Genomic DNA, 13,652 nt, shown 5'->3' with positions numbered 1-13,652 from the left:
AAAACTAAATCACATTTTAACGCAAGGGACAAAAAAAGTGGTAAAAATTTATCACCATATACTTTCCCAGTTGACTGATCAGGCCTGTAGCCAGCCTGGTGAAAGGGGTTCTTATTCCTCAAAAAGCTGATTTATTATTATTATTATTATTATTATTATTCATTCATTCATTTTCTTGTCGGCTTAGTCCCTTTATTAATCCGGGGTCGCCACAGCGGAATGAACCGCCAACTTATCCAGCAAGTTTTTACACAGCGGATGCCCTTATTCATTAATTTATTTATTTATTTATTTATTTATTTATTTATTTATTTATTTATTTATTTATTTATTTATTTATTTTTATTTATTTTTATTTTTTTGCAGTTATTCACCTCATTTTGTATGTAATTATGAGGTTTAAATGCTCAATTTAATTACATTTTCAGCATTATTTTCTGCTGGATTAGCTTGTCGGATGGTCATCAAAAACAATTTTGATGTAACTAAAATGTTTCCTAGATTTAGAATTAAGAAACATGGAAAAAAAGCTTATTTTTAAAATACAAATTTATTACATCACATATCAGTAGAAAATAAATTGCAGCCTATATTTTCATTTATAACAAACTGCACATTCAGCTTTCATAAGTCAGAATCTGGCCATTTGAATGACAAACATTTAAAACATAATATATGTAGCGCTCCACGAGTTTTTTCAGCCCAAAAAAGTTAATTTGAAATTTTATGGATAGCAACAAAAGCCTAATTAGTATTTAAATTAACTTTAATATGGGCCACTTTTGGTGCTTTTTTTATTTCTGATGTTTTCTTTCAAGAATAAGGTCCAAGATTTAAAATAAAAGTTACTTGTAAAATGTTTTATCTTAACAACAACACAGTAGTTGACTTTACTTACATCAGTTTCTGCTTAGTCTTAAAGTCTTCGATGGGTTAGTTCCACAATTTATGATGCACTTTAAAGCCCAAAAAGTTAAGGTATCTCAAACGTTTTGAGGAAACTGATTGCAACAAATGCTTTAACTTCAAAAACTAATCCTAATGAGTACTGTGAACTTAATTCATTTGAAAACGAAGCAATTTAAGCACAGTAAAACCCAATAAATGAAGAGAGCTTAAATCAGCTGAGTACTGTAAAATCCAATAAGTTAAGGCAACTCAAACCATTTTAGAAAACCTATTGCTACAAATCATTTGAGTTAAAAAACTGATCTATACGAGTACTGTGAACTTACTTCATTTAAGCTGAAGTAATAATTAACTCATTACCTTCAACACTGAGTTCAAAACTCTTTTCAGATGAGTAGAATTAACTTTCAGTAAATTTTGAGTTAACTATACTCATTTCATTTGATGAAGTTGACTGTTGTGTTTTACAGTGTGGCATAGCAGTCAAAATTTGACAAATGAACTTATGGGGCATGTTCTGGACCTTTGTCAGTGGGGGATGGGTCTTTCGAATCACCCGAACACCCCCCTCCACTCTGGCTATGGGCCTGCTAATTATATTTTAAATCTTCAGATTTTTTATTTATTTATTTATTTATTTACAAAATTTTATTCACACATTTTTTAACATGGCCTTTTAGAAATTAATTAGTCTTATCATTCATTCACTCATTTTCTTTTTGGCTTAGTCCCTTTATTAATCTGAGGTCGCCACAGCAGAATGAACCACCAACTTATCCAGCACATGTTTTTAGCAGCGGATGCCCTCCCTAAATATTTTTGCCATATTTGAATCAGATATTTTGCAAAAAGATTTTAATGAGAGATTTTAGTTATTTTGAACATCACTTTGCATCGCTCCACAATTCCGAAAACAATAATATAAAACAGGCAGAGAAAAAAATTGTATATTAATAGATAATAATAAATTGTGGAAAAAAATGTTATATATAATCAGAAAAATGATGAATAAACAAATCCTCCAAAACATTCCAAACATAGAATTGTAAGGTTTGGTGTAAATGCTGCTGAGGTAGATTTTTTCTACTTAAAAATTTAAAGTAATGGGTTATTTTAGTTCCTTGAAAAATAATCATGTATCAAAAGTATCATCATAAGTAATCATGTTACATCACTTGTGCTACTTATAATGCATTTGTGACCTCTGTTGTGACCTCTGCTAATCAGTTTTGTTTAATGCAAACACTTATTTTTATGAGTCAAACATCCAACTGTGCAAGAAAACATACAATCTGACATAGGTGGTCATCTTTCGCTTCGGTATTGTTCTTAAATAGAGAAAACATTTTACAAGTAACGTTTATTCTAAATCCTGGATCTTATTCTCAAAATAAAACATGACCAATAAAAGGTGTAAAGCATCAAAAGCGGCCCATATTAAAATTACTTTAAACACAAATTTTCATATGTAGAAAAGAGAACCACCCCTTTTACCAGGCGACAATACTGTTTATATACATTTAATTAAACACATTTGTCAGACTAATTTTTCCCAATAATATAGCAGAACGGTAAAGAATCACAGCAAAGCCCCTTTCTCACACCAATCTGCTCAATACCAGACAGAACTCTCTGGTCAAACAAGGTCATCCACTCGTAAGCCAGCAATTTGCTCCCCTGCTCTTCCATTCACATTGATCACCGAGCCACAGACCATGTGCCAGTAAATCTATCAGCACATGGCTCAAGGGTGTGATTAACATCAGTGTAAAACTAGATTACTTTCATTAGTAGAAACAAAGCAATTTAGGCTTTAACAACTGGGCGAGAAGGGTGAATGCTGAACAGCATGTATTATACTATTACATTAAACTGCATTGTAGTATGCATCGTGTTTGACTATAAGTTGAATATTAATATAACATTCTTTTGACCAACGTTTTGATTTGATGAAGATTTAAAGTCTTTAAATGACTAAGAGCATGCTCATGTGAGTGTAAATTATACATTGATGCACCATGTTTCTTAGCAACTGAATACCTGCCAGTTTTTCACCAAGGCTTTATTTATCTGATTTGAAATGCATAGGTAGCTTTATTGCATTTTTCATATTTTAAACAATTTATTTCTGTGATGGCAAATCACAGAGTCTTTAGCAGTCATTCATCCTGTTTTCAGTGTCACTTGATCCTTTAGAGCTCAGCAGGTAACCAAATTCTTATTTTAATGAAGATAACTGTTAAAACAGATTTGTTAAAATGCACCAAATTATATTGGCCCTATTCACTATGAAATGGATAAAAATATTTGTTTTCAAAAGGGGGTGAACTCATTTATACAACCCTGTATTTTTATAAAATTTGTTATAATCACCTCATGGCAAGAAGGTCACTGGTTCAAGCATCAGCTAGGTCAGTTGGCATTTCTGTATGGAGATGGCATGTCCAAAGTCCAAAGGCATGCAGAATAGGTGAATTAAATAAGTTAAATTGACCGTAGTGTATGTTGTTGAATGCAAGAGTGTATGAGTGTTTCCCAGTGTTGTGGCTGAAAGACCTGAAACTTGCCTATAGCACTTATTCATTGTTGCTCTTAGTTGTGTAAATTGCTTCCTTGTCCTCATTTGTAAGTCGCTTTGGATAAAAGCGTCTGCTAAATGACTAAATGTAAATGTAAATGAAAGGGCATCCGCTGCGTAAAACATATGCTAGATAAGTTGGTGGTTCATTCCACTGTGGCAACCCCAGATTAATAAAGGGACTAAGCTGAAAAGAAAACGAATGAATGAATGAATGAATTAGATTTCTTTTCAGGATATTTTAATATAAAGGTTAAACAGAACAGGATTAATGTGAAATAGAAGCGGCAATCTTTAATGTCACATTTGATCAGTGTAATTCCTCCATGCTTTTAGTATTCATTTATTAGTCTTACTGACCCTGAATGTTTTAAAAATGCCAGACTGTAACTTCACATTTTAAAATAATTCTGATACTGTAAGTAGCTCAAAGTGTGCGTCAACGAATGTAGATTTGTTCACGCAGACCCACCATTTGCATGTGCATACGAGCGGGAGTGTCAGCGGTAAAAACAAATGCTGAATCAAAAGTAAAAAAAATCCTGAATCAATATTGGAGTGACTTTTGCAGCTGGAGGAAAGATGACAACATGACTGAAGTATTTCTTTTACACAGGTAATGTCATGTTTTAAAACAATTTTAGTCATGCAAAGCCGATGTAGATTTTGCTGTTTTACGACTGGGCTAAATGCATGGAAGTGTTGTTCAGCCCCTCAAATCCTCCGGCGATATATTGATGTGACTATTTCCAATTTCATAAGGGACCTTTCACAGCATCAATAATGTAGATTTTATTTAGTTTAACACCAAAACATAAGTACATAGCACTATTCTGCCTATAGCCGGCTTTACTGAGGTGAAGTTGGTTTTATTTTCACATTGGTTCATTTTTGAACAATGAAAACCTATGACACGGTCCCTATAGTGTTTACTATAAAGGTTAGGGTTAGGGTTAGATAACTGGTGAATGACATGATCTAGTAGGCTGTCTATTGTCATCTTTAAGGTGTGCGTGACTCCATGATTTCACAAGACTTGACTTTAGACAGCGGGAGAGGGATTGTGTTTTTAATGATATTATGCTAATTATTGCATTTTAGCAGATCACCTACTGCACCTTTAACATCACGAGTTTCTTAAAAAATGCTTCTCCATATTCTTGCATGGCTATAAAATAAACAATTAACCTCATGGGTGCCCTACTATATATGCACTATTATAACCTAACGAGTGCCTAAAAAATGCAACACCATAACCTCATGAGTTCCTCAAAAATTCACCATCTTTACCTCACAAGTTCTTAAAAAATGCACCATCGTAATGTCACGATTGCCTGAAAAATGCACCATTCTAATCTTACGAGTGCCTGAAAAATGCAACACCATTACCTCATGAGTTCCTCAAAAATGCACCATCGTTACCTCACAAGTTCCTCAAAAGTGCACCATCGCAACCTCACGAGTTCCTCAAAAATGCACCATCGTAACCTCACTATTGCCTGAAAAATTCAATTCAATTCAGCTTTATTTGTATAGCGCTTTTACAATGTAGATTGTGTCAAAGCAGCTTCACATAAATGGTCATAGTAACTGGAACAGTGTGGTTCACTAACTGGAACAGTGTGGTTCATGTTTTAGTGTTTAAGTTCAGTTCAGTTCAGTTTAGCTCAGTTCAGTGTGATTTAATCATTACTGAGAGTTCAAACACTGAAGAGCAAATTCATCGATGCGTAGCTCTACCAATCCTGAACCATGCGAGGCAGTGGCGACAGCGGAGAGGGAAAAAAAACTTCACCTGATGGGAGCGAAGAAAAAAAACCTTGAGAGAACCAGACTCAGCTGGGCACGACCATTTTAATTTCTCCGCTGGCCAAAAGTCTTGTGCAGAACTTCATTCGCCGTGGTTTATGCTGGAAGATGGCCTCAATGAAGACTCGTCTGTCCCTGGAGCGTCGCTGGAATCAGACACATGTTCTCCACTCCCCACGACCATCAGCGCAGCAGCAGCTCAGGATATGGCCTGGTCCCGGATATGGAATCCTTGGGATCATCACGTCGCTGGTCTTGGATCCAATCAGTGACTCCGCCTAATCTGAGGACCTCGGGATGAGTATCCCCAGGTGAAAATAGAGAATAAAGAGAATAATTAGCGTAGATGCTGTTCATAGTGTATATAAGCAAGATGCAGAAGCCAGTGTGGAACCCGCTAAGTGATGCATTGAGTGTATGCTTTACTAAACAGATAGGTCTTTAATCTAGTTTTGAACTGGGAGAGTGTGTCTGAGCCTCGGACATTACCAGGAAGGCTATTCCAGAGTGTAGGAGCCATGAAAGAGAAGGCTCGACCTCCTTTACTTGATTTTGCTATTCTAGGTACTACCAGAAGCCCTGAATTTTGAGATCTTAAGGAACGAGTTGGTTCGTAGCGAGACAGAAGGTTGGTTAGATAAACAGGAGCTAGATTATTTAGAGCTTTATAGGTGAGAAGTAATATTTTAAATTCAATACGAAATTTAACAGGCAGCCAGTGTAAGGAGGATAAAATTGGGGTTATATGATCATATTTTCTAGACCTGGTCAGAACTCTGGCTGCTGCATTTTGTACTAATTGAAGTTTGTTAATAGAGGATGCTGGGCAGCCAGCAAATAGAGCATTACAGTAATCCAGTCTCGAAGTCATAAAAGCATGGACTAGCTTTTCTGCATCTGAGATGGATAGCATATTTCGTAATTTAGCGATATTTCTCAGATGAAAGAAGGCAGTTTTTGTGACAAGGGATATATGGTTTTTAAAAGTTAGATTGCTGTCTAATATGACACCCAAATCTTTTATAGTAGAGCTAAAGCTAACTTTGTATCCCTCTAATTGTAAATTGAGTTGCGAGATCTGCTGTGTGCAAGATTTAGGCCCAATAAGTAATAATTCTGTTTTGTCTGAGTTTAAGAGAAGAAAATTGTTGGTCATCCAGTCTTTGATGTCTTTGATACACTCAGTTAGTTTAGAAAGTTCAGACGTCTCATCAGGTTTAGTGGAAATATATAATTGAGTATCATCTGCATAGCAGTGAAAGCTGATCCCATGTCTTCTAATAATGTCTCCCAGAGGTAGCATGTAAATTGTAAACAGTAAAGGGCCTAAAACTGATCCTTGAGGCACCCCATACTGCACTGGGCAGATTTGTGAAGGCTGTCCATTAAGATTCACCATTCTAATCTTACGAGTGCCTGAAAAATCCAACACCATAATCTCATGAGATCCTCAAAAATTCACCATCGTTACCTCACAAGCTCCTCAAAAATGCACCATCGCAACCTCACGAGTTCCTAAAAAATGCACCATTGTAATCTCACGATTGCCTGAAAAATGCACCATTTTAATTTTACGAGTGCCTTAAAAATCCAACACCATAACCTCACAAGTGCCTCAAAAATTGTATCTGACACCTGAAAAACAGAACGCCTTAATCTCAAGAGTGCTTGAAAAAATGTCCCACCATAAATCTAGAGTGCCTGAAAAATGCACCCCCATAATTTCCGATGTACTCATTCTGCTATATTGTGTACTATTCTGTGTTTCATTTGAACTATACACTCTAAAAATGCTGTTTCAACCCAAAAATAGACAAACCCACCCTTTGGGTTGAAATTTTATGTAAAAATCTAGCACAGCACTTGGGTTAATAATAAGTTTGAAAATGAGCAATACATTCCTCAATAACCACTGATGACAAGAATAGCAACACATCCTTAATTCAGCATTGAGCCCCTCAAGCTTAAAATGAATAAAAAAGTTGGTATGGGGTAAAATGATTTTCATCAATGACCCAAAGAACACCTTTAACTTTGGTAATATTGCTATAAAATTATTTATGCTGCTTGTTTAAACACTTGTTTAAAATGAGATGAAAGAACCAACCCAGACTCATTCTGATTACGTACCCCTATATACATTTCTGGGGAGAGCAAAATACGTACCAGGAGCTATGTTTTTTTTTTTGCTGTTTTAGTTGTACACAGGTCGCTGTGTATGTTTATTTAGATCTCAAGTTTCTTTTGCGAGTGGAATTTGTGAGTGCTGTTCTTACGTAAATCCACAAAAGGCCACTTTTGAGAAACTCACAGCGTCATACTGCCTCGTAGCGTTTATTTGAAAGATGAAATGCAGCCGTGCGAAACTCTGGCTACAAAATTCATGATATCCCAAGACATACATGGGGCTACTTTTCAGAATGAGCCTGTGTTGGATATAACACAATTCTTGAGATTTATTCGGAATAACATACTTTTTTTATGTTCAATCAACTTAAATTTGATAAGTTATTTTAATGGCTTTGTGTCAGGACAGCATGAATGAATTGTGTGGAAATCTGCCTTTGATACAGTGGGCGGTCTGTTGTGACTTTTAGCCAGTTTGCTAATTATACATTAACCATCAGAGGGATCAAATGTTTTAGTAATGTTAGTTTGTATAATACATAATTTGTTCTTTTATGTATTTATTTAAATGACTAAGTTATTTAATATTATTTAAATCTAATTTGTTAATAAAATCATTTTAAAATTGTCAGTGTTTTGAGAAATTTTTAGTGTATTTAGTGCCACAGCCATTTCACCCTGCAGCCCTAGACCGGTTACTCACTGAAGCTAAGCAGGGCTGAGCCTGGTCAGTACCTGTATGGGAGACCACATGGGAAAACTAGGTTGCTGTTGGAAGTGTTGTTAGAGTGGCCAGCAGGGGGCACTCAACATCCGGTCTGTGTAAGTCCTAATGCCCAAGTAAAAGTGAAGGAGACACTTTACTGTCAGTGGGCAGTGGTTCATCTTTCGGATGAAACAATAAACCGAGGTCCTGACTCTCTGTGGTCATTAAAAATCCCATGACACTTCTCGTAAAGAGTTGGGGTGTAACCCTGGTGTCCTGGCCAAAGTTCCTCAATCGGACCTTACGAGCATGGCCTCCCAATCATCCCCATTAACCTTACTGGCTCTATCACTGTCCACCTAGCTGCTGTGTGGTGAGCGCACTGGCACTGTTTTCCTGTGGCTGCCGTCGCATCATCGAAGTGGACGCTGCACACTGGTGGTGGTGTGGACAGACCCCCCTCATGATTGTGAAGTGTGTATGGCCATACACAATAAATGTGTTCTATAAATACACATTACATTACATTGTGACCTACAGTATCCTCTGATTAACTATTTCAGAGGTTACTGTAGGTCAAAGTATACAAACTATGCGTCTAACTCTGACTCTACTTTCAGACTATATGTAGAAACAAACACCAATTTTACAAGAAAACAGACTTGTGAACAATTACAGTCTGCAGTTTCAAACTGTTGAAGGAATTTTATTTCTCGCATAGGCTGATTAGCGCGATTATGCATTCGCAATGGTATGAACCATAATTGGGGTGGTCAAATGTATATTTATTCATTAATTTCTTTTCGGGTTAGTCCTTTTATTAATTTGGGGTCGCCACAGCGGAATGAACTGCCAACTCATCCAGCATGTTATACACAGTGGATGCCCTTCCAGCCACAACCCATCACTGGAAAACACTCACACACTCTCATTGACACTCATACAATTTAGACTACCCAATTCACCTATCCCGCATGTCTTTGGACTTGTGGGGGAGACCGGAGCACCCAGGGGAAAGTCACGTGAAAGCAGAGAGAACATACAAACTGACCCAGCCGAGGCTCGAACCAGCGACCTTCTTGCTGTGAGGCGGCAGCACTACCTACTGTGCAACTGCATTGTGATGTATATTTATATTATCTATTATATTTATTATTAAAATTATTATTAAAAACACAGAACAGAGAGAACTATTTCTCAGTATTAGAGGACTGACTCCCCTTATTTATGTGGGTCAATCCTCCCCAAACCCCGCTGTAATTCCCACCCTGCTTATAGCCTTATTTCACTCTCTCTGTCACCTAAAAATTCTATCCCATGTTTACTCATTTCATACTTTACAATAGAGCCTGTATCATACCAGTGGCATAGATATTAAATCCAATGAAGCGAATCAAGCATAGAATGAGGCTTATTAAACTGCAAAAATCAACAAGCAGCTAGAGTCTCTTATGTTTTTGCACAAACTCATCTCAACAGGCTTGGCGCCATCCTCATGCTAATGACTCATGTTCTGCCGTGCTGATTTTTCTTGCTAAACTTCCTTGCTCCTTCTGTCCCGAACCAGATCAGCTAAGTAGAGAAGAAGGGGGAGGTTTATCTGAACCACAGGATGTGACACGGCCCACAGTTTTCTCTCTGCCCCCTTCACATTTAGTCAATGAATGTTAAAATTGGGGAGTGCAGAGCTCTCTAATGACCGTTATTAACTTGTTTAGCAGATTGATAGGTATGTGTGGTTTCTCAGCCCAAACTGCAGAGTTTGTGCGACAAAAATGACAACTTCGCAACCATTTTGGAATGAAGTTGAGCGGAAATGCAAAGTCCTCAAACCTTGATCTTCAATCTTGATGTTCAATCTTCAATCAATTGCTCCCATCCAAGTCCAACAACGACAACCATTAAGAGAAACACAGCACTGGAGCAGCAGCTTTTACCAGAATCCCCCCTGAGAGAGACCACAGACAGAGCGACACAAGAGTATTTCCTCTCTCCAGCAGACACAAAGACAAAGCCGTTTCTGACCTTTTACAAGCCACAAGCACCAATCAATTGACCTTTAGCAGCACACTAGACATACACAAGATAAATGCAAAGCGCTAACATTTCTATTGAGACAGAACGAAGAGAATAGAGTTATCAGTTTCAGTTGTTGATCTGTTTTTGCTTCAATGATTATACACTTATTATTAGGTGTCCATTTATGCTGTGTATATACTACTGTGGTATTCATAAATGGACCTATCGGGGCTACTCATCAGATGTTATGCACTTATAGATTGTCATTGAGATCAAAATAGGGACTGTAATATTGTAATGGACAAAAGCATTACATGTGAATGTCAGAGTCTATTTCATTTCTGTTCAGGATCAGTGAGTCACAGAGAGCAAAGATCAATACGAGTATTGAGAGGACTCATCATTTTATAGTGTCCAGAAATGGAAAAAAATCAATGTTGAAGCTTTTGTTTAGACTTGTTTCTGGCACTGAGAATGAGCAGAATAGCTCTTTGTGTGTGTTTTTTATTTGTTTGTCTAGAATCTTCTTTGTGGAGACAGGATCAAATCCTATTTTGAATGTGTTTTTATCGTAGCAAACCTAGTAAAATGAGATTTTGAAGGGTATAACAAGAAAATTCAAAGAAAATTTAAATGAAAGTTAAAATTTCAAACATGTACAAGCACCGTTTGCCTTCAGAATGACTTAATTTTATTTATTTATTTATTTAATAAATTTTTTTTTTGGAATACAGTAGATTCATTTACCTGCTCCGTAAATTGATAGACTGTGGTGCACAGTTTCTGCAGATTGCTCAGCTCCATTAGAGAATAGTGAATTGTCATGTTAAAGAAAGAAGTTTGAGATGATTCTAACTTTGTGACACAGTGTGTCCATTAAACTCTCACCTCTGGCATTAAAACACAATTTTTGTTCAGAGAATTGGATGGGTTGACCTGGATATTTTCAGTCTTTGAAACTGGACCAATCTCTGTAAACCTTTTAGATGTTTTCGGTGGTGGAAAGAGTACTGAAAAATCATATTTCATTAAAAGTACCGTTACTTGCCTAAAAATGTAGTGCAAGTAGAATATCTGTGGTGAATATTACTCAAAGCATGAGTAAAAACTAGACTTTTCAAAGGTACTCAGTTGTGAGTTGAGTTGCGAGTAGTGAGTTTTACGCTGTAAAAAACTGATGCATTTACATGTAATCTGTGGATGTGTGTAAACGCCTGCTGGGCATTAGTAAAATAGGCACACAACATCATAAGATGTTAATATTAGGATAGATTTAAATTGTGTCGACAGGTGACCAAAACTCAATGTCTAGCCAGTGTCTAGGGGTTTAGATTGTGTTAGAAAGTGACCAAAATCCAACGTCAAGTCATTTTGACGTAAATGATGACATCTACTCACCAGTTATGGCAAACAAAATCCAACGTCTGAAAGATGTCCTAGTTGTAATGTCCACACAACTCAAGCTGTAACATCATTAGACGTTGATATTTGGTTGATTTTAGGTTGGACGTTGGACATTGTGTCAGCCTGATGTTGGGTTCTAACATCAACCTGATTTTCATTTCCAATCAAAATGCAATGTCCCCACGACGCTGTACAATGTCAATCTGATGTCATGTGGACGTCTTGTTGCTGCTGGGTGTATCGGACATTTCGGTTATCATACAGTAAACATCTGTCTTCTTTTCATCAGTGACATGCATATGAAAATTCTCTAGGTCGTTGTGTGTAAAGACTTTGACATCTTCTTGGACACTTTTAATGCTTCCAAACAGTTTTCTGCAATTATAAATCACACATGTCTTGAGGATGTTCAGTATGATGCGTTTTACTTTCTATGTGTGATTTGATTGGACAGAAAATAACACAAGACTACTCAGTCAATCCCAATAGACAAGAAAAAATAATGACTGCAGTTTGAAGGAAAGTAGTGGAGTAAAAGTACAGATATTATGGAAATTGTGTGTGCAAATTCCAGTGGATTATCAGTTTGTTTTATCTTATGTTTCTACACTGTAAAAAAAAGTGATAAGTTGACTTTACTTAAAAAAGTGAGTAAACCTGTTGGATAAACGTGATTAGATAAATGAACTATATGCACAGTTATAAAAATTAAGTTAAGTCAATCAGCCTGGTGGCTCAGTGAGTAGCACTGTCACCTCATAGCAAAAAGGTTGTTGGTTTGAGTCAGTTGGAATGTTTGTGTGAAGTTTGCGTGTTCTTCCCATGTTGGTGTGGGTTTGGGTTTCTTCCAGGTGCTCTGGTTTCCCCCACAGTCCAAAGACATGTAAGTTAAGTACTAAGTTTGGTGAAGTGAGTGTTCTTTTAAGACAATGGGTTTACCCACATTTTAAAAGTAAAGTAACCAACATAGGTTTAGTCTTTTCATTTGATCAGTCAGTCAATCAGTCAGTAAGTCAGTCAGTCAGTCAGTCGACAGCAGCCTCTTGTGGATTTTTACACGAAAACAGCAGGCACGAACAGCACTCACAAGAGAAATTTGAGATCTCAAAAAGAATACACAGTGTCCTCTGCTGGATTCGTGAAAACAAAAGCTGCAAAAAAAAGTACCTCCTGGGATGTAGGGTTGGGCCGATACACGATGCCATCGCCCATTGCTGATGGCCAGTAGACAACACAATGCTGAACCGGCACCGCCGATCCTCCACCCGCCCCTGTCACAAACCAGCTCGCGAAAAATACACACTTAGGCCCGTTTACACTAATACGTCTTAGTATTAAAATGGCATTTTAGTACGAAAATGATCCACATCCGCATCGTATTTTACCTAGCATTTCTGAACAGCCCTCCGTCCGCTGAAAATGCACATCACGTGACCACACACACACACACACAGACACAGCCACACACACTTTCATGCCTTCGTCTGAGCTCCAGAGAACAGTACACCACTGAATCGCGTCTCACTATACACTAGTTGTTAAACGTGATATTTTATTCATCTTGTCTCTATTTAACGACTCTTCGGTCTTTTGAATCTATCAGGAACGTGTCACTGTCACAGCATCAGTACACTGCTTCAGTCTTTCACTTTCACACTACTTAGTAATTTTAGTAAAAATCTCAGATACTGTCAGTTGTGCCAACCAACCTCCTGCGGAAAAAGTGATTGACAGGTGGTAATTTTTGTGCAACTTATCTTTATTTATTTATGATTTGTTTACGAGTAAAACAAAGACCATGCGGGTCAGGTAGTTGAATTGGTAAGCTACAAATAATTATTTGGTTATGAATTAATTAATTATTCATAAATAATTAATTCACCTCCGCTAAAGACGACGATGCCATTGTCCATCGCAATGTTTCACATTAGATATCATACGATGCCAAATTGGTCGACATTGCCCAACCCTACTGGGACGTATCTAGTGCTCTCCAGAAATGTATATAACGGTATATGAGCCCGGATTGCATCAAACCAATCACTTTTAAAAAGTGTCTTGTTTGGATTCAATGGGATTCTGCCAATGGGATTCTGTAAG

The sequence above is a fragment of the Danio rerio genome, chromosome 18 (assembly GCF_052040795.2).
Source record: "Danio rerio strain M-AB ecotype USA chromosome 18, GRCz13ab, whole genome shotgun sequence".
In the NCBI taxonomy this organism is placed as follows: Eukaryota; Metazoa; Chordata; class Actinopteri; order Cypriniformes; family Danionidae; genus Danio; species Danio rerio.
The sequence above is the reverse complement of the archived record's forward strand: the minus strand, read 5'-3'. Positions refer to the sequence as shown.